The following is a 20,975-nucleotide window of genomic DNA, read 5'->3' on the forward strand; positions in this document are numbered from 1 at the left end:
AGGACACTGTGCCATTTGGAACTTCAGAAAGGTTTCAGAGCAGGAGAAATGTGCATGCCACCTCAGGCCATGCCCATATTTAGTGGACCACTGGATACAAACCCAGAGACAGCACTCACCCTGACCCTTACTATCAATTCAGCCCTGGGAACACTCCCAAAAGCTTTAGATCAGTCCTTCCATACCTCTAGGTCCTAACCCTAACCCTTGGTTGGGTTCTTAGGGGTCCATCCCTAGTGGCCATGCTCCAAAGGTCAGGAGTTCAGGACACTTGGGCAATAGCAGAGGACTCAGCCAGCCTCCTTGAAGGAAATTTTGCCCTTTGGAGCTCTGGAAAAGATTCAGTGCTAGATGAATCTGCATGCCCATCTGAGGCCACCCCCACATTCACTGGCCCCCTGGACACTAAACTGAACCCTGATGTTCTCTATCAACTCACCCCCCAGTAGAGATTGAAACACCCTGGGGAGTTCATGCCTGACATGCCTCTAGGCCCTAACCTTAACCCTAGATTGGGACTTTAGGGTTCTTCCCCAGAGTCCTGGCATGCATGCCCTGTATGTTAGGGAGGCCTGAACAATACCAGAGGGATTCCACCTGCCACCCAGAAGGAATCCATGCCAATTGGAAATCTGATGAGGATTCAGAGTAGGAGAAATCTGCATGTACACCTGAGGCCACGCCTGCATTTACTGGACCCCTGGACACATCCAGTCCTGACAGTAATCCTGACCCACACCCTCATCTGAGCAACCCACTCCCCTGGGAAGCTCACCGATGCACCTTCACTTTGGTCCTGCCATGCCCTAGCCCCTAAAACTTACACTAGGTTGTATTCTGAGAGGTCTGCCCCCAAAGGTCTGCCTTTAATGTCCCAGGGAGTGTGGACAGCTGAGCAATACCTGAGGACTAAACCTGCAACACAGAAGAATACTGCCATTTGGAACACCAGAAAGGTTTCAGGGCAGGAGAAATCTGAAGGCAAAGCGAGCCCATCCTAGCAATCCCCCACTTTCACCAACCCCCTGAACACGAACCCCGAGCCTGACCTTCCCCTTATCCCTAAACTAACCCACAGTCGGGCAGGTGGACACAGTTGAAGTGGGCCTGTGGTCTTGTTTCTAAGGGAATCTGTAATGATCTCCTCATTACGTGGTGGTTTTCCAGGATACTGTCCCTGTTTGGGGTCAAACACACTGAAGGATCCCGTCTAAGGTGGCAAAGGTGGTTAAGAAATGAAAGCTAGGGAATCTGAGTGTGGAGATAAAGCACACTTGTGCTGGTGTAACAAGTTGACTGCACAATGAAATCACCACAAAGGAAATGACTCTTCCAAACATCCATGTTAGCACCATGTCACAGAAGAAGAGAAGACATCAGACATTGGAGTGGAGGCTAAGTCCCATCAGATTCAGTTCACCCACTGTGGAGAGGCCACTCACCCTTGGAGGAGACCACATGTTACTACAAGAGACTTGTAGGAAGATTAAATCAGGGGCCCCGTATCTTGGGTGACACTGGGATTTGGAATTCCAATTCTCTACAACACTCCACTACAACCTGGTTAGAACTGTGAAAAAGCATGAAGGGAAGCCTCAGTAAAGTGGACTAGGGACCCCAGAAGGGGAGCCTGGAAGGGAGAGGCTGCTGCTTAGTGTCCATGTAGCACAGAACATGACCCTGGCCCTGACACAGACCCACACTCTGACCTCAGCTAGCTCTCAAACCTGGCCCTGACCCCAATCCAAGACCCTAATTCTAGCTCCTAACCCAAACAATGTTCTCAAGAATCAAAAGGTAGAAACTGCAAATATCCATCAACGGTGAATTTATAAACAAAATATGCTGAAGTATTTGAATTTAGGTTCAGGCTCAGGTTTCAGTCAGAGTTCTGGATCAAGGTTTAGGCTTAGGGTCAGGGTGAGGATTTAGAGTGAGGGGCAAGGAAACAGAGTTAGAGTTTAGGGCTTTAGGTTCATGATTTAGGGTTTAAAACTCAGGGCTTCTGGGATAAAGTTCAAGGTCAAATTTGGGGTTTGGGTTTATAGTTCAAGGTTTGGGTCCAGGACTCTGGTTCAGAGTCCAGGCTTCAGGTTCAATTTCAGGTTTGGGATTCAGGGTTCCAGTTTGGGCTTTAAGGTCAAGTTGGGTTTCAGTGTTAAAGTTAGGGGTTTTAAGGGTAGGTTGAGGGATGACACAATTTCTTCAGTTGTCATCATGGACACAAAATTTCTATCTGAACTTAAAAAATCTGAAATCCATTTCATCTGGGTGTCAAGAGCTGGCTTGTAATTTAGGATCAGAGTAACTCCCTGCTGACAGCATTCTGGTCCTAGAGTCTCATAGTCACCCAGAAGCAGCTTTTGTCTTGGCCCAAACATACCCTTGGCAGAGAAGGGCGAGCTGGTGCCAAAAGTTTGGATGACTTTACAATGGTAGAGGTGTGAAACCAAATACTGGGGAAATGTTCATGGACAAAGAAACAGGAGACAAATAACTGTTCAATTCCACAATAACAAAAACCAAGTCTCCAGTAGACTCTGATAATGTTCCATAGGAAAGCCTATGGTAATCATTACTGGTACTGAAAGATGGCCCCCTCCTCTGCTTTAAACAAAGAATCACAGCAGGATACTTCCTACTTTTTGTCAAAAATAAAATTTTATTATTTAGCTGTTCCAGTGTACAATTTATGGAAGCAATGACATTTTTCCTTTCTCAAATCCTCATTGATACACGGGTGTATTGCAGGCAACGTTGTAATGCACTGATCATTGGAATACCAAGTACAAGGAGGGCTCTTAGAAGCAATAAAAAGGAATCAAATATGAAACTCAGAAAAAACACCCTTGATGGGCACTCAATGAGGATCCCTAACCATAAGATCTAACATCTCATCCTATGGAATTCACCCATAAAATCATCAATAACAATAGCCTAAAAAAATCATCAATAACAATAGCCTGCTGACCACTGCAACCCCCTCACCATTGACCTCTAGGCTTGTAATATACACTGTAACCGCTGGAGACACTTCTCAGCAGAACAGGAATTGCCCACTCCCAACTCTTACAGTGAAGCCAAAAAGTCCCTTGGAAATCTTGGGGGGGGGGAAAATCCCTTGGAAAAACTCCTTGGAAATCCCAGCCATTAAGACACAGTCACAGAGGGGCACCTGGGTGGCTCAGTGGGTTAAAGCCTCTGCCTTCGGCTCAGGTCATGATCCCAGGGTCCTAGGATCGAGCCCCGCATCAGACTCTCTGCTCAGGGGGGAGACTGCTACCTCCTCTCTCTCTGCCTGCCTCTCTGCCTACTTGTGATTTCTGTCTGTCAAATAAATTAAAAAAAAAAAAAAAAGACACAGTCACAGAAACCACACCCAGAACTCAATAAAGGACAGACATCTTGAGAAGCGGAGACTGCAGATGACCTCCACTCCCATGAAGTAACTCTACAGTGGACTCCAGGTCTGTCTCCTTCATGGGATTACATGGGGCACAGCATTTTTCCAATACTCCATCCTCAGGACAAAACCGTGAACTGTCCTCGTCAGTCCTGTGTGCAGGCTCACAGTGAGCCCTGTGAAAGCCAGACATCTCATGCCTATCCTAGCAGATGGAGGGTGCTGTCTCCCTGACTTCCATATCAACTAGACAATACTTGGAACAAATTTTGCCATACTCCATGCAAAAGGCAAATTTTCCAAAATTCTGCAAAATGATGGACGGTGAAACATCATGGATTCCCCACACCTTCTTGAACCTAGATAATATGGAGATAGAGCTTGGCCAGAGCTATTATCCCCAAACCCCTGCATGCGCACACACACACACACACACACAACCTTCCCTTGTGCACTCCAGACCAGATTCCATATACCTTGTTCATTCTCAGCCATTGTCTCAGCATACTAGTACAGTAAGTAGTACTGAGGTGAAGGGACTGAGGTTCTAGGTGCTAAGCCAGCACCTTGGACTCACTTAGTATCAGAAATTAATATTTGTTTTATTAACAGATGCATCCCAGAAGGTCTTGCCACCATGGCCATTAGAAAAGTCATTACAACAGAGTCCTAACAAACTTTGCCAATCTCCATGTCTCCACTCCATGTCTCCAGGGATTGGTTCATCCATGGGTATATGACGTGGTCCCAGCCAATGAGTTAGGAGGAACCTTGGGTCTCAGCCTGCAGAGCCAAGCATGGGGTGGACCACCCAGGTGAGGGACTTTTCCATTGCAACTGCAGAGGTGGCCTACACCAGGCCCAGGCCAGTGCCACAGAGGGCCCAGGAAGTCAGGTGCTCCTAACATTGCTGTGTGCTCAATCAGACTCATCCTGAAGCATACACATGCTAGATCCTCTGCTAACTCAGAAGAACCCTAAATGTGCTCATGGTATTGGCCTGCAAAAGATGACCATCTGTGTGGTATACAAGCCCCAAGATATACCTGCTGGGAAATGGGGACTGACTCAGCCAAACAATACCTACATGAAATTCAACCACAGACAAACGTGTGTGGGAAATGTGAGGCCTACAGAGAAATTGGGGGAGGAGGGCAATTCCTGAGGCCTTCATTGTTGGCCAATGGATCATCTTTTTTTCCTTTTAAGTGCAGGGGCCAGGGTCAGGCAGGATAGATCCCAGTGTCTTCCCACTCTGCCACTGGAAGAGAAGAGCCCTCTCACCCATCATCTATTATGTTGCATATCTGGGGTGTGAGAAACTGCAACCTATGGGCCAAATGGGACCTTCCCCTATATTCTCTCAATCCAGGGTGTCTGGAACATTTGTTATGGATGGTCAGTGCCTGCCATCAAGCCACAATGCAAGAGTGGAGTCAATGTCAGAGACACGGCATGGGCTACAACACCTAACAGAAAATCTTTACAAAAGACTTTCCAGAAAAGTCTATGCCAATCCCTGGTCTCCAAGATCCTAGGATCATGTCCCTTCTCTGAGTAGAACACAGTGCCTTCTTGGTAAAATCTAATTTCTTCACCCCAGAGGCAAGGGCTTCCATCCTTTTAGCCAGAACTTCATCTCTATCCTCCTCTATCGACACCTTGAATGGCATGTCTACAGGTCAGCAGCCCAACGGGAATTCACTGTCGTTTCCATGGTAGTGATGCTCAGAAATGGAGGTATAATTGTGAACCTGTGAGTGTGAGCGTGTGTTTCCTCTTTGTTACCCACATAGTGCAAGGAGAATACAATACAGTAGTATGCTTCTTGTCCCACAGGATGGCCACGCATAGTGATCTCAGAAGGAAGCCACTTCCACAGAACAAATGTCATCTGGGAGGACTCCCATGTCCCTTGTCCTGGGCCTATGTTCCACCAAGTCTGGTGGCACACAGAGGGACAGAGATGCTCCCTGCCCATCAGGGTTTTGAGGGACGCCTGCTTCTTCAGGACCAAAGATCCCAAAACCATTCATCCACCTGCCATGAAGCCAGGCATGTGTGAGAGAGATCTACTCCAAGCAGAAAGGACAGCCCAAGAGATAACAAATGACAGCCATCTGTGACCAGTACCATGAAGGGGAACACTCAGGAGGACTGGAGGTGTGCAGGGTTGGCCAGACCTGGGGGTAGGGGGACTGGGAGTGCCCTAGGAGGGTAATCACAGCTGTGTCATGACAGGGGATGCTCAGGAGGACTGGGGTGCACAGGGTTGAACAGACCAGGGTGCAGGGGTCCCAGAAATGTTCCAGGAGGATGTTGCAGTTGTGCCCTTGTGTGGCTACATGTGTCAGTATGACTGGACATTAGCCAGACTGGAAATGAAAGGGCGGGCAAGGAGCAGTGTTCCTAAACTGTCTTCTTCAAGGAAAAAGTTCCATAATGAGATTTCTTTCAGTACAATTTCATGTCACGTGCATCCATGAGTCTCTAAAGCTGATTTTGTAGAACATGAAGTACGTAGTTGGCCATTGCTTTCAAACCTGAGGGTCCGGGGACAGAGCACACTTGATCTTTCTTTTGGCTACTTTCAGAGTAGGATGACTTTTCCCACCTTCACCTCTGACCCCAGGACAGGGAACAAAGGCAACACAGATTTACATTTTGAAATGCCAACAGAAATCTGCAAACCCAAGTTCTCACAGGAGCTAAAGGTTCAGGAGCAGGGTGACAGAAAGGGGAGGCCGATAGCAAGGAACCAAAGGAACCCATCATGTGCATGGGAGTTGGCCGCCTTCTCTACTTGTAGGAGGCAAGCCATGTCTGACAGGAGGGAGTCCCACCTGCACCTGGTCTGCCAGTTTGCTCCCCTTGAGCAGAGCAGAGGATGTGCTGAGCTGGGTGTGGATTTAGGGGAAGATGGCCAGGTGGTGAAGACATGAACACACCTTTCTCCCAAAAGGACATACAAGAGACCAAGAGAAACACGAAAAAGTGCTCCACATCAATAGTCATAAGGGAAATACAAATCAAAACCACAATGAGATACCACCTTACAATAGCTGGCATGGCTAACATTATCACGGCAGGGAAAAATAAGTGTTGGCGAGGATGTGGGAAAAGGGGAACGCTCTCACTCTGCTGGTGGGAATGCAACTTGTATATCCACTCTGCCAAATGTTATTGAGTTTTTTCAAGAACTTCAAAATAGAGCTACCCCACGACCCAGCAATCGCACTACAAGGTATTTACCCCAAAGATACAGATTGAGTGAAAAGTAGTGGCATCTGCCCTCCGCCATGTTCATTGCAGCATTTTCCACTCTAGCCAAACTACAGAAAGAGGCCAGATGTCCGTGGACAGATGAATGGATAAAGAAAATGTGGTTCATATCTACAACGGAATATTATTCAGTCATGAGAGAGGATGAAGAGTTAACATCACATCCACCTGGTTGGAACTGGAGGATATTATGCTCAGCCAAATAAGTCTATCAGAGAAAGACAATCAGCATATGGGTTCATACGTGAAATAGAAGAAACACTAGAGAGGATCAGAGGGTAAGGGAGGGAAATCTGAATGTGAAGTCATCAGAGAGGGAGAAAAACTATGAGAGACTCTTCATTACAGAAACAAACTGAGGGGGCACCTGGGTGGCTCAGTGGGTTAAAGCCTCTGCCTTCGGCTCAGGTCATGGTCCCAGAGTCCTGGGATCGAGGCCCACATCGGGCTCTCTGCTCAGCGGGGAGCCTGCTTCCTCTCTCTCTCTCTGACTGCCTCTCTGCCTACTTGTGATCTATCTCTCTGTCAAATAAATAAATAAAATCTTTAAAAAAAAAAAAAGAAACAAACTGAGGGTTGCTGGAGGGGAGGTTGATAGGGGTTGGGGTTACTGGGTGATGGACATTAAGGAGGGCACATGATGCAACAAACTCTGGGGGTTATACACACCTCATCTATTAATGAACACTACATCTGAAACTAATGTACTATAAGTTGGCTCATTGACATTCAGTTAAACAAAAAGAACTCAAGCAAACACTCCTGAAAATTTGTATGGAACCACTAAAGATACTGAACTGCCAACATAATGTTAAGAAAGAAAACCAAAGCTGGAGGAGTCACAATTCCAGATTTCAAGTTATACTACAAAGCTGTAGTCATCCTAGCAGTATGGCACTTGCACAGAAATACACACAGTGACCTAGGGAACAGGAGAGCAGCTCAGAAATAAACCTGCAGAGAGTTGCTGGGGGGAGGGGGTTGAGGGGGTGGGGTTATGGACATTGGGGAGGGTATGTGCTATGGTGAGTGCTGTGAAGTGTGTAAACCTGGCGATTCACAGACCTGTACCCCTGGGGATAAAAATATATGTTTATAAAAAATTTAAAAAAATTAAAAAAAAGAAATAAACCTGCAATTGTGTTGCCAATTAGTCTTCCACAAAGCAGGCAAGCATATCGAAAAGGAAAAGGACAGTCTATGACAAACAGTGTTGGGAAAACTGGACATCTACTCGCAGAAGAGTGCAATTACTCTGCTTCCTTACACCATACAGACACATAAACTCAAAATAGTTTCAAGACCTCAGTGGAAGACCTGAAACCATAAAAATCCTACAAGAGGGCACAGACAGTAACTTCCTGACATGGACCAAAGCAACATTTTTCTAGACTGTCTCCTGAGGCAAAGGAAATAAAAGCTAAAATAAACAATTGGGACTATATCAAAATAAAAATTTTCCACTTTTTATTCCACATCTACTAGGAAGAAAGTAGTAATAATAATAAGACAACCTACTAAAAGGGAGAAGATGTTTGCAGATATCCTATGCAGAAAAGGGATAGTGTCCAAAATACATGGACAATACAAAATACACCTGACACAATACAATACAATCTATCCAAAAAACAAACAATCCAGCTAAAAAGATAGTCCAAAGACATGAACAGACATTTCTCCAAAGAAGAAATACAGATGGCAAACAGTCCCAGGAAAAGAAGTTCACCATCACCCAAGCTCAGGAAATGCAAATCAAAAGTATAATGAGATATTAGCACATACTGTCAGAATGGCTCCCTTCGACAGCACAAGGAATAGCATGTGTTGGGAGGGTGTGGAAAAAGGGGAATCCTCATGCACTGTTGGTAGAAAAGCAACCTGCTGCAGCCAGTCTGGAAAACAGTATGGAGGGTCCTCAAGATGTTAAACATAGAGCTACCCTAGGATCCAGCAACCACACTACTGGGTATTTACCCAAAGCATATGAAAACAATAACTCAAAAGGATACATGCACCCTATGTTTCTTGCAGCATTATTTACAAGATCACAATATGGAAGCAACCCAAGTATCCAATGATAAAGTGCTAAATGAGCTGAGGACGTATACACACACACACACACACACACACACACACACACACACAGTGGAATATTACTCAGCCATAAAGAGTGAAATCATGCCCTTTGCAACCACACAGATGGATCTAGAGAGGATTATCCTAAGTGAAATCAGTCAGTCAGAGAAAGACAATACCATATGATGTCACTCTTGTGTAGAATAAATAAAGGAGAAGAAAGAGATAAACCAAAATACAGGTTCTTAACAATAGAGAACAAACTGACATTTACCAAAGGGGAGGTGAATAGAACGGTGAGTGAAATAGATGAAGGGGACTAAGAGTACACTTTTCTTAATGAACAGTGAGTAATATATAGAATTATTGACTAATGCTATTGTACACCTAAAATGAAAAAAACACTGTATGCTAACTTGACTGGAATTAAAATAAACAATAAAAAAGATTATTTCATTAACCTATTTGAAAAAGCTTTGATACACAATGTTCATATGCCCTACTTCAGAGTATTTTCTAATCAATATTTATTCATTCTATGCCTCGAATTCAAATTTCGCTAAATTCTTACGTTTTACCTGTTAATCCTAGCCCACAGAAACCATGGTCCCTCTTCATCCAGGATCAGCACCTATGCATTCAAGAGAGTGTAAATAGAGAAAGATTCCATGTCATAATCCAGAAAGCTATTACTGTTTCTGTTTTAGTAAGAGATGGTCACAGAGTGTGGGACAGGTTTCAGAGCTGGTTTTTTTCTCTATCCTGGATCACTAATTCAGTGATCATTACTTGGATCCATTTGGCTACTAGATTTTCTGTGGACGAGCTTGCTTCCAAGCATATCCATGGAAGACATAAAGGTGGGTGGGCTCAGTGTGGGATAGGAAGCAGGCCAGGTAGAGACAGGGGTACAATCCCTCCCCTGATCCAGGAACTGCCATGGGTGCAGGTATGGGACACACACGCAACGGGAAGACACCAAGCTCACCAGCTGAATGCTGGAGGCACAGGTCAAGGAATCTAGTGATGTGGGGCATGGAGGCTGCTCTGAGCTACCTCTGGGAGGGAGAGGGGGGAAAGGAATAAGAAAGAGAAACTGCCTGCACCTGGCCCATGCCACCTGCCCACCACTCCTGGCACACATCAGTCTACACTGCTGACACAGCCTGGGCTCAGGATGTGCTGGCCCAGATCCCACAGCACTCAGTGGGGCTGGCCCCAGAGCTCAGGGACATGCTGAGGGTGGTAGCAAGGAAGGCTGGCCCTCTGAGGTCATCCCCTCTTTGAGCAGACAGCCCTGCAGGACTGCTGAAAACACACTGAAAGGTTTTAAAGACATGCCATGGATGAACTAAGGCATGGAGAAATACAAAACAATATTGGTTTTTAAGATCAGAGCTGTCACCTGAGGATGTATGACAGCTTCTCTGAGGAGGACTGAGGGGAGGGCAGGCCGGGCTGAAAGGCAAGACATGGCTCTCCTGATTAGGAAACAGCAACCTCCTTCTAGGACAGTACATTGTCCTCACCTCACAGGGGATTGATGGAAGTGTTCCATCAGGGCACTGACAGAGCAGCCTCTTGAGAAGGCTACCCTGGCATCAGCTTGCACAAGGCAGAGGATTAGGACCAGATGGAGGGAGACCAATACCCTGGGGAGTCATGGGGCAAGAGCAGAGGCTCCTGACCATGAAGATGATGAAAAATAAGAGGCGGCAGCATGGGAGCCCCTGGCATGAAAGTGTCACACACACAGTGCCCACAGCTACAGTGACTGGATGCCCTCTGTGCAAGGCACAGTTCATTTCAGTGGACTCCAATTTAGTGCTGACCACAACCCTAGGAAGTGGGCACCACCACCGCCCTCCTCTCCCTATGCTGCTGCTAGGAATCACAGTCACCAGATCCTGATCAGTTTTCATGGAAACTTAGCACTAGCTTCCATCACACACTGCCCCTCTGAAGGCAGTCTAGTGTGACCCTCATCACACTAGAGACGGCTGTCTACCTGTCTCCACACAACTCAACAGACAGGAGGGTGTCCCTGAATCCCACAGGTTCTAATGAGACAGACCACAGGTCCCACTTCCCCATCCATAACCAACACCCAGTGGGTCATGCGGGACCTCAGATATTGTCATGAAACTCACCATACCCTGTTCCTGTTGCTTCCAACAGAAAGTTGGGTTCTGATCCCATAATTTACCATACATCCTGGTTTATGACATGGGGCCATGACATGAACCCATATGGCACCCTTCTGTTAGAGAAGGTCATCCTGCACCTCCTGGAAAATGTTTCTAAAGAAGTACATGTCCATCAGGGCTACAGTGTGAACAGTGGTACAAAGCTTGCATGGTAGTAATCAGTAATTCTAACAAGGGTTGACCTCCTCTCCCCAAGTCTCACCAAACCTTCCTCTGTCCCCATGGAAGTCATGATCTGCCCTCAGAAAATACCCTAGGACACTAACCTTTAAACTGAATGTTCCCTTCATGCTCTGGTTCAAATCTTGTCCAACCACAATAGTATGGAAGTAAAATCAGTCACAAGAAGAAAATGGGACAGTAACGAATATGTGGAAATTCAACAATGTGCTAGTAAATAACCAATAGTCAAATAAGAAATCAAAAGAAAATTTATAAGTACCTTGAGACAAATGAAAAAGAAACTATGAAAAGTTATGGGATGCAGCAAAAGTAGCTCTAAGGGGAAAGTTCATAGAAATTCAGGTCCTCATCAATCCACCTGAAAGCCCTCCAATAAACAAGCTAATATACATGGGAAAGAAGTTGGGGTGGGGGAGAAGCAAACCCTGAAATCAGTAGATAGAAGGAAATAACAAAAAGGAAAGTGAAAATAAATCCAATGGAGACTAAAAAGACAAAAGATCAATGAAAATACGAGCTGCCTTTTTTGGAAAGCTAAACCAAACCGAAAAACTTTTAGCTAGACTCACCAAGAAAGAAAGAGGGCTCAAATACAATCAGGAAAGAAAGATAATTGATTCCTGTTTCACATCAAAATCCTAGAGGAGAACACAGACAAAAACATCCTCAACCTTGGGCACTGAAACTTCTTGCAAGACATGTCTCTAAAGGCCAGGGAAACAAAAGCAAAAAATGAACTATTGGGACTTCATCAAGGTAAAAAGCTTCTGCACAGCAAAGGAAACAATTAATAAAACTAAAAGGCAACTGGCAGAATTGGAGAAGATATTTGCAAATGGCATGATAGATAAAGGTCTGGTATCCAAGATCTACAAAGAACTGCTCAAACTCAATACCCAAGAAACAACAAAACCACTCACAAAATGGGCAGAAGACAGGAAGAGACACTTCTCTAAAGAATACACACAAATGGCCAATAGTGCATGAAAAAATGCTTCACATCAATTGTCATCAGGGAATTCAACACCACAATGAGATACCACATTCCAGCAGTTAAAATGGCTAAAATTAACAGGACAGGACAAAAGAACTGTTGGCAAGGATGTGGAGAAAGGAGAACCCTCTTACACTGTTGGTGGGAATGCAAGCTGGTGCTGTCTTTGTGGAAAACAACATGGAGTTTTCTCAAAAAGTTAAAAGTAAGCTGCCCTATGACCCAGCACTTGCACTCCTGGGTATTTACCCCAAAGATACAGATGCAGTGAAATGAAGGGGTACATGCTCCCCAATGTTCATAGCAGCAATATGCACAAGAGCCAACCTGTGGAAGGAGCTGAGATGTCCTTCAACTTAAGAATAGATAAAGAAGGTGTGGTACATACATACCATAGAATTTTATTCAGCCATCAGAAGGGATGAATGCCCACCATTTGTACTGACATGGCTAGAACTGGAGGGGGTTATGCTAAATGAAATGAATCAAGCAGAGAATGACAAAAATCATATGGAGCCACTCATATGTGGAACCCAAGGAATAGTGTGGAGGCCCATGGGGAAAGGGAGGGAAAACTGAATAGGAAGAAATCAGAGAGAGAGACAAACCATGAGAGACTCTTAATCATAGGAAACAAACTGGAGGAGAGGTAGCTTGGGGGCCAGGGTAGTTGGGTGTTGGGTATTAAGGAGGGGACATGTGGTGATGAGTCCTGGGTGTTATATGCAACTAATGAATCATTGACCATTACAGCAAAAATTATACCTTGGCTAACAGAATTTAAATTAAAAATGTGAAAAACTGTAAAATAAAGTAAGAAACATTCGCTATTACAATGAATATCACAAAAATACAAAAAATCATTAGAGAGTACTATGAGCAAGTGGAGGCCAACACCTTGGACAGCCTAGAAGAAATAGATAAGTTCCTAACAACAAACTAGAATGAACCATGAAGGGGGGGGGGGGAATCTGAACAGACTGATCACTAGTAAAAGGATTGATTCAATAATCAAATCCTCCCAGGAAACAAATGCCCAAGACCAGACAGTTTCACTGAGGAGTTCAACCAAATGGTAGAAGAAGAATTAATACCAACCCTTCCCAAATTGTTTTTAAAAAAGGAGAGAAGGGCATACATCCAAACTCATTGTATGAAGGCAGCAGTACCCTGCTACCAAAACAAGACAAGAATACTACAAGAAAAGGAAAGGCCAATATCCCTCATGAACAGAGATGCAAAATCCTCAACAAATTATCAGCAACATTAATTCAACAATCCATCAGGAGAATCACACAACATGATCCAGTGGGATTTCTTCCAGGGATCAAGGATGATTCCACATCTGCACATCCACCAATAGCATACACCACCTTAACAAAATAAAAGATAAAAATTCTAGGACTGTTACAATAGATGCAGAAAGAACATTTGACAAGATTCAATATGCATTTATGATAAAGACTCTAAACCATCTGGGTATTGAAGGAACATACTTCAACCAAACAGAGGCCCCATATGAAAAGCCCGCAGCTAACATTATATTTGAGGGTGAAATGCTGAAAACTTTCCCACTACCAGCAAGAACAAGATAAAGATGCCTACTCTTACCACTTTCATTCGTCATCATATTGAAAGTGCTCATCAAATGATTTAGACAAAAACAAACAAACAAACCAAAAAAGATATGAAATCTAAATAGGAAATGAAAATGGTTATAATTTGCAGGTGACACAATACTATATGTAGAAATCCCTCAGGAGTCCACAAAAAAAGAAAACCATAGGTTTTTATTAACAAATAAACAAATCTGAGTAAATTAGAATAAATACGTTTATTAAAGTTGCAAGATACAAAGTCAATATACAGAGACATGTTGCATTTCTTTTTTTTAAAGAATGTATGTTTTGGGGGCGCCTGGGTGGCTCAGTGGGTTAAAGCCTCTGCTTTCGGCTCGGGTCGTGATCCCAGGGTCCTGGGATCGAGTTCTGCGTCAGGCTCTCTGCTCAGCAGAGAGCCTGCTTCCCCCTCTCTCTCTGCCTGCCTCTCTGCCTACTTGTGATCTCTGTCTGTCAAATAAATAAATAAAATCTTTTAAAAAAATGTATGTTTTTACACAGAGAGAGACAGTCAGAGAGAGAGAACATAAGCAGGGGGGCAGGGGGTAGCAGAGAGTCAGGGGAAAAGCAGACTCCCTGCTAAGCAGGGAGCCCAATGCCAGACTCATTCCCAGAACCCCAGGATCATGACCTGGCCTGAAGGCAGACACTTAACTGACTGAGCCACCCAAGTGCCCTGACTTGTATTTCTATATACTGATGATCAACTTTCAGAAAGAGAAATTAAGAAGGCAATGCCACTGACAATTGCATCAAGCAAAAATCAATTAATCAATCAATCTAGGAATAAAAGTAACCAAGAATGAGGAAGATCTGGTACACTGAAAACATGGTGGAAAAGGAAGGAAATATATGTGCATATTGGTGGATGAATGTGTGGGCCAAAGAGTTTGAAGATGACACAAATAAATGGAAGCATATGCCATGCTCATTAACTGGAAGAGTTAATAATGTTAACACGTCCACCATACCCAAAACAATCTGGAGAAAGAAGAAGAGAGAGAGAGTCCAAGATGGCAGAGGAGTAGGACATCTTCATTTCATCTGGCATAAGGAATTTAGCTAGAGAGCTATCAAATCATCTGAACACCTGCAAAATCAAGCATAGATCCAAGAAAAGAATAACAGCAACTCTACAAAATTAAAAGCAACCACTTTCCACAAGGTAGGAAGTAGAGAAAAGTGAGTCTAAACTGACAGGTGGGAAGATAAAACCTGGGAGGAGAGAGCCTCTGTCAGCCCGCTACTGCCAAATGCTAGGGGTAGCAGAGCACAAATTTGGAACTTTTGGAAGTCTGCTCTGGTGAGGGATGTTGTTCTGGTGGCTGAGCAGGGGGTGGAACCCTCAATGGGACAGTGTGGGGTCAGGATCCTTGGGGTCCCAGGAAGACCAGGGTGCGTGAGGGCAGCAGAGCTCCCAGCTGCAGCTGGCTGCAAAGAGTGAGCCCAGGAGTGGGCTCTAAACTGGAGGTTGCCCTAAACTGTGATCCACAATCTTGCCACTGCTCTTTGAGAAGGGACCCAAGAGGCGGCACAACTGGGGAGAGCCCCCTTCCTCTCCCAGGAGGAGTGGTGCCTGAGCATGCTGCAGAAGTCTGCTGGGTTTGGAGACTCCAAACTGGGTCATGTGCCAGCTGGGTTTGGAGACTCCAAACTGGGTCATGTGCCAGAGACCGAAATGCTTGTTCACAGGACCGGCGAGCACAGAGTTTAGACAGAGACCAGGGAGACACGAAAGACTGACCACTTTTCTATGAGGGTGCACTGAGGAGTGGCGCCCCAAGCTCTCAGCTCTGGGGCCAGAGATAGGGAGGCAGCCATGTTCATTCTCATCCCAAAATATTGGGATCGTTCCCTGCATATTTTCAGACCACAATGCTTTGAAAATGAAACTCAATCGCAAGAGGAAAGGTAGAAAGAATTCAAATACACGGAGGCTAGAGAGCATCCTATTAAAGAATGTATGGGTCACCCAGTCAATTCAAGATGAATTTTAAAAATTCATGGAAACACAAGAGAATGAAAACACAACCATTCAATATCTTTGGGATGCAGCAAAGGCGGTCCTAGGAGGGAAGTATATAGCACTACAAGCCTTTCTCAAGAACCAAGAAAGGTCTGAAATACACAACCTAACCCTACACCTAAAGGAGCTGGAGAAAGAGGAGCATAGAAATCCTAAACCCAGAAGGGAAGAGAAATAATAAAGATTAGAGCAAAAATCAATAAAGTAGAAACCAAAAGAATAGTAGAACAAATCAATAAAACTAGGAGCTGCTTCTTTAAAAGAATTAATAAGATTGATACACCCCTGGTCAGATTTCTCAAAAAGAACAGAGAAAGGACCCAAATAAATAAAATCATGAATCAAGAAGGAGAGATCACACCCAACACCAAGGAAATACAAAGAAGTATAAGAATATAGAATGCCAACTTTATGTCAACCAATCAGGCAGTCCTGAAAAAAAAAATGGATGCATTCCCAGAAACATAGAAATGACCAAAACTGAACTGGGAAGAAAAGGAAACCTGGGGAGACTCATAATCAGCAATGAACTTGAAGCCGTCACCAAAAATCCTCCAGGAAACAAGAGCCCAGCACCAGATGGCTTCCCAGGGGAATTCTACCAAACATTAAAGAAGATTTAGTACCTCTTCTTCTGAAACTTAAAAAAAAAAAAAAAATAGAACTGGAAGGAAAACTCCCAAACCCTTGTGATAAGTTCAGCATTACCTTGATCCCAAATCCAAAGATCCCACCCAAAAGGAGAATTATGGACCACTATGCCTGATGAATATGGATGCAAAAATTCTCACCAACATAAAAACTAATAGGATCCAACAGCCCATTAAAAGGATAATTCGCCACGACCAAACTGCATTTATTCCTGGGCTGCAAGGGCTGCTTGACAACCACAAATCAATCAATGGAATCCACAACCTTAAGAGAAGAAATAACAAGAACCATAGGATCTTCTCAATAGATGCAGAAAAAACATTTGACAAATTAATGCACCCCTTCTTGATCAAAACTCTTCACCGTGGAGGGATAGAGGGTACCTCCACATCATAAAGGCCATCTATGGAAAACCCACAGAGAATATCATTCTCAATGGGGAAAAACTGAGAGCTTTTCCCTTCAGGTTAGGAAGATGACAGGGATGCCCATTCCCATCACTATTGTTCAACATAGTAGTAGAATTCTTGGCCTCAGCCATCAGACAACAAAAAGAAATATAGGTGTCCAAATCAGCAAAGAAGTCAAACTCTCACTCTTTGCAGACAATAGGATACTTTCTGTGGATAAACCCAAAAGACTCCACTCCAAAATTGCTAGAACTCATCCAGGAATTCTGTAAAGTGGCAGGGTATAAAATCAATACACGGAAATCACTTGTATTTGTCTGCAGCAACAATACAACAGAAGAAAGAGAAATTAAGGAGTCCATCCCATGTATAATTGCACCCCAAACCATAAGATACTTCTGACTTCATCTAACCAAAAAGGCAAAGGATCTGTACTCAGAAAAATATACCATAGTCATGAAAGAAATGGAGGAAGACACAAAGAAATGGAGAAATGTTCCATGGTCATGGATTGGAAGAAAAAATATTGTGAAAATGTCTATGCTACCCAGAGCAATTCACAGATTCAATGCAATCCCTATCAAAATACCATCCACGTTTTTCATAGAACAGGAATTAATAATCCCGAAATTTGTATGGAAACAGAAAAGACTCCAAATAGCCATAGGGATGTTGAAAAAGAAAACCAATGTTGATGGCAACCCAATTGCAGACGTCAAGCTCTATTACAAAGCTCTAATATCAAAAGAGTATGATCCTGGCACAAAAACAGACACACAGATCAATAGAACAGAATATATAAACCAGAAATGGACCCTCAACTCTAGGGTCAACTAATCTTCCTCAAAGCAGGTAAGAATATCCAATGGGGGAGAAAAAGTGTCTTCAATAAATGGTGTTGGGAACAAGGTAGAGCCATATGCAGAAGAATGAAACTGGACCATTTCCTTATACCATACACATAATATAGACTCCAAGTGGATGAAAGACCTCAATGTGAGATAGGAATTCATCCAAATCCTTGAGGAGAATAGAGGCAGCAACCTCTTTGACCTCAACCACAGCAACTTCTTGCTACATACGTCTCCAAAGGCAAGGGAAACAAAAGCAAAAATGAACTGTTGGGATTTCATCAAGATAGCAAGCTTTTAAACAGCAAAGGAAACAGTCAACAAAACCAAAAGACAACAAAAAGAATGAGAGAAGATATCTCAAATGACATATCAGATAAAGGGGGCTCGTATCCAAAATCTAGAAAGAACTTACCAAACTCAAAATCCACAGGACAAATAATCCAATAAAGAAATAGAGCAAAGGGGTGCCTGAGTGGCTCAGTGGGTTAAAGCCTCTGCCTTCGGCTCAGGTCATGATCCCAGGGTCCTGGGATCAAGCCCCACATCGGGCTCTCTGCTCGGTGGGGAACCTGCTTCCCCCTCTCTCTCTCTCTGCCTGTCTCCCTGCCTACTTGTGATCTCTGTCTGTCAAATAAATAAATAAAATCTTTAAAAAAAAAAAAAAGAAAAGAAATAGAGCAAAGACATGAACAGACATTTCTTCAAAGAAGACATCCAAATGGCCAACAGACACTTAAAAAGTGCTCAACATCCCTCGATATTAGGAAAATGCAACTCAAATCCATAATGAGATCCCACCTTACACCAGTCAGAATGGCTAAAATGAACAAGATAGGAAAATACAGTTATTGGTGAGGATGTGGAGAAAGGGGAACCCTTTTATATGCAAGCTGGTGAAGCCACCCTGGAAAACAGTGTGGAGGTTCTTCAAGAAGTTGAAAATAGAGCTACCCTACAACCCTGCAACTGCACAACTGGGTATTTAATCCAAAGATACAAATGTAGCGTTCTAAAGGGGCACCTGCACCCCCAATGTCTATAGCAGCAATGCCCACAAGAGCCAGAGTATGCAAAGAGCCCAGACTTCCATCAACAGATGAATGGATATATATGGGTATATATACCATTGAGTATTATGCAGCCATCAAAAAATGAAATCTTGCCATTTGCAATGACATGGATAGAACTAGAGGGTATTATGCTAAGTGAAATAATTCAATCAGAAAAGGACGATTATTATATGATCTCACTGATATATGGAATTAAAGAAACAAGACAGAAGATCGTAGGGGAATTGAGGAAAAAGGGAAGCAAGATGAAACCAGAGGGGGAGTCAAAGGAAAAGAGACACTTACTCTCAGGAAACAAACCGAGGGTTTCTGAAGGAGAGGAAGGTGAGGGAATGGGGTGGCTGGGTGATGGGCATGGGAAGGGTATGTGTTGTGGTGAACACTGTGTGCTGTGTAAAATGAAGGATCTCAAACCTGTACCCCTGAAACATATAACACATTATAGGATTATAATGAAAAAGAAGTGAAAGAAAAACATTTAGAATACAAATGTAAACTACATAAAAATAAATAATCTCATTGATAGAAAGAAAGAATGAATGAAAGCAAGCAAGCAAGCAACTAAGCCACATGGAGTCACCACACTCCAATTTCAAGCTAGATTACAAAGCTATTGTCCTCAAAACAGTATGGTACTAGCAGAAAAACAGACACACAGGTCAATGGAACACAACAAACAGCTTGGAAACTAATAATCACAGTACTTTTCAAAATGTTTATTCATTTGTATATTAAAAGCATATTTAAACTTAGCTCTGATAGAATTATTAACTCTAAATGGGAATTTATAATATTGATGTCCTGTTCCAACATTTGCTTCTAATAAATGCATTTTTAAGCATGCTGTTTTATATACATATTTATTATAAAATAAGGATGATTTAGAATCCATACTTTTAGGAAGAGTTAAATTCACTTCAATAAACTTACCACAGAAAAGGAAATATAGATGTCCATCATCACAACTGAGAACATCACAAAAGAAGATGATCAGACACAATCTCGTGTCTGGTGGAAGAACAAAATACTACCTAAGTAATTCTGCCCAAATGTTCAACCTGTTGAAATCTATAGATCCAGCTACTCATTTACAAACACACAGATGTCAGAGAAAAGTCCTACTGAAGAGTATGAAGGCATCAATGAAGTCCACACTGCATATATTCTGACAGGAAAAATATTTTCCCAAGAAATAAACTGTAAGACAGACAGACAGAAAGAAACCCCAGAAACTAACCCACACACATATGGTCTTAACTTATGACACAGCAGAAAATACACAGTGGAGAAAGGACTGTCTCTTCAGTGAAGGGTACTGGGAAACCTGGACACTAAAGGCAGAAGAATGTGACTGGATGTGACTATCACTTTCCTACACTGCACATACAAATTATGAATGGATGATTGACTTGAACGTAAGAAATGAATCCATAAACCTCCAAAGAGAAAACACAGGTAGTAGGTTTCTTGATACTGGTTTTTTTTTTTTTTTAATTTTATTTTTAATAAACATATATTTTTATCCCCAGGGGTACAGGTGTGTAAATCACCAGGTTTACACACTTCACAGCACTCACCATAGCACATACCCTCCTCAATGTCCATAACCCCACCCCCCCACACCCCCTTCCCCCCCATCAACCCTCAGTTTGTTTTGTGAGATTAAGAGTCACTTATGGTTTGTCTCCCTCCCAATCCCATCTTGTTTCATTTACTCTTCTCCTACCCCCTTAACCCACCATGTTGCATCTCCTCTCCCTCATATCAGGGAGATCATATGATAGTTGTCTTTCTCCGATTGACTTATTTCGCTAAGCATGATACCCTCTAGTTCCAACCACATCGTCACAAATGGCAAGATTTCATTTCTTCTGATGGCTGCATAGTATTCCATTGTGTATATATACCACATCTTCTTTATCCATTCGTCTGTTGATGGACATCTAGGTTCTTTCCATAGTTTGGCTATTGTAGACATTGCTGCTATAAACATTCGGGTGCACGTGCCACTTCGGATCACTACGTTTGTATCTTTAGGGTAAATACCCAGCAGTGAAATTGCTGGGTCATAGGGTAGTTCTATTTTCAACATTTTGAGGAACCTCCATGCTGTTTTCCAGAGTGGTTGCACCAGCTTGCATTCCCACCAACAGTGTAGGAGGGTTCCTCAAAATGTTGAAAATAGAACTACCCTATGACC

The sequence above is a fragment of the Enhydra lutris genome, unplaced genomic scaffold (assembly GCF_002288905.1).
Source record: "Enhydra lutris kenyoni isolate GAN:26980312 unplaced genomic scaffold, ASM228890v2 scaffoldscaffold9, whole genome shotgun sequence".
NCBI lineage: Eukaryota > Metazoa > Chordata > Mammalia > Carnivora > Mustelidae > Enhydra > Enhydra lutris.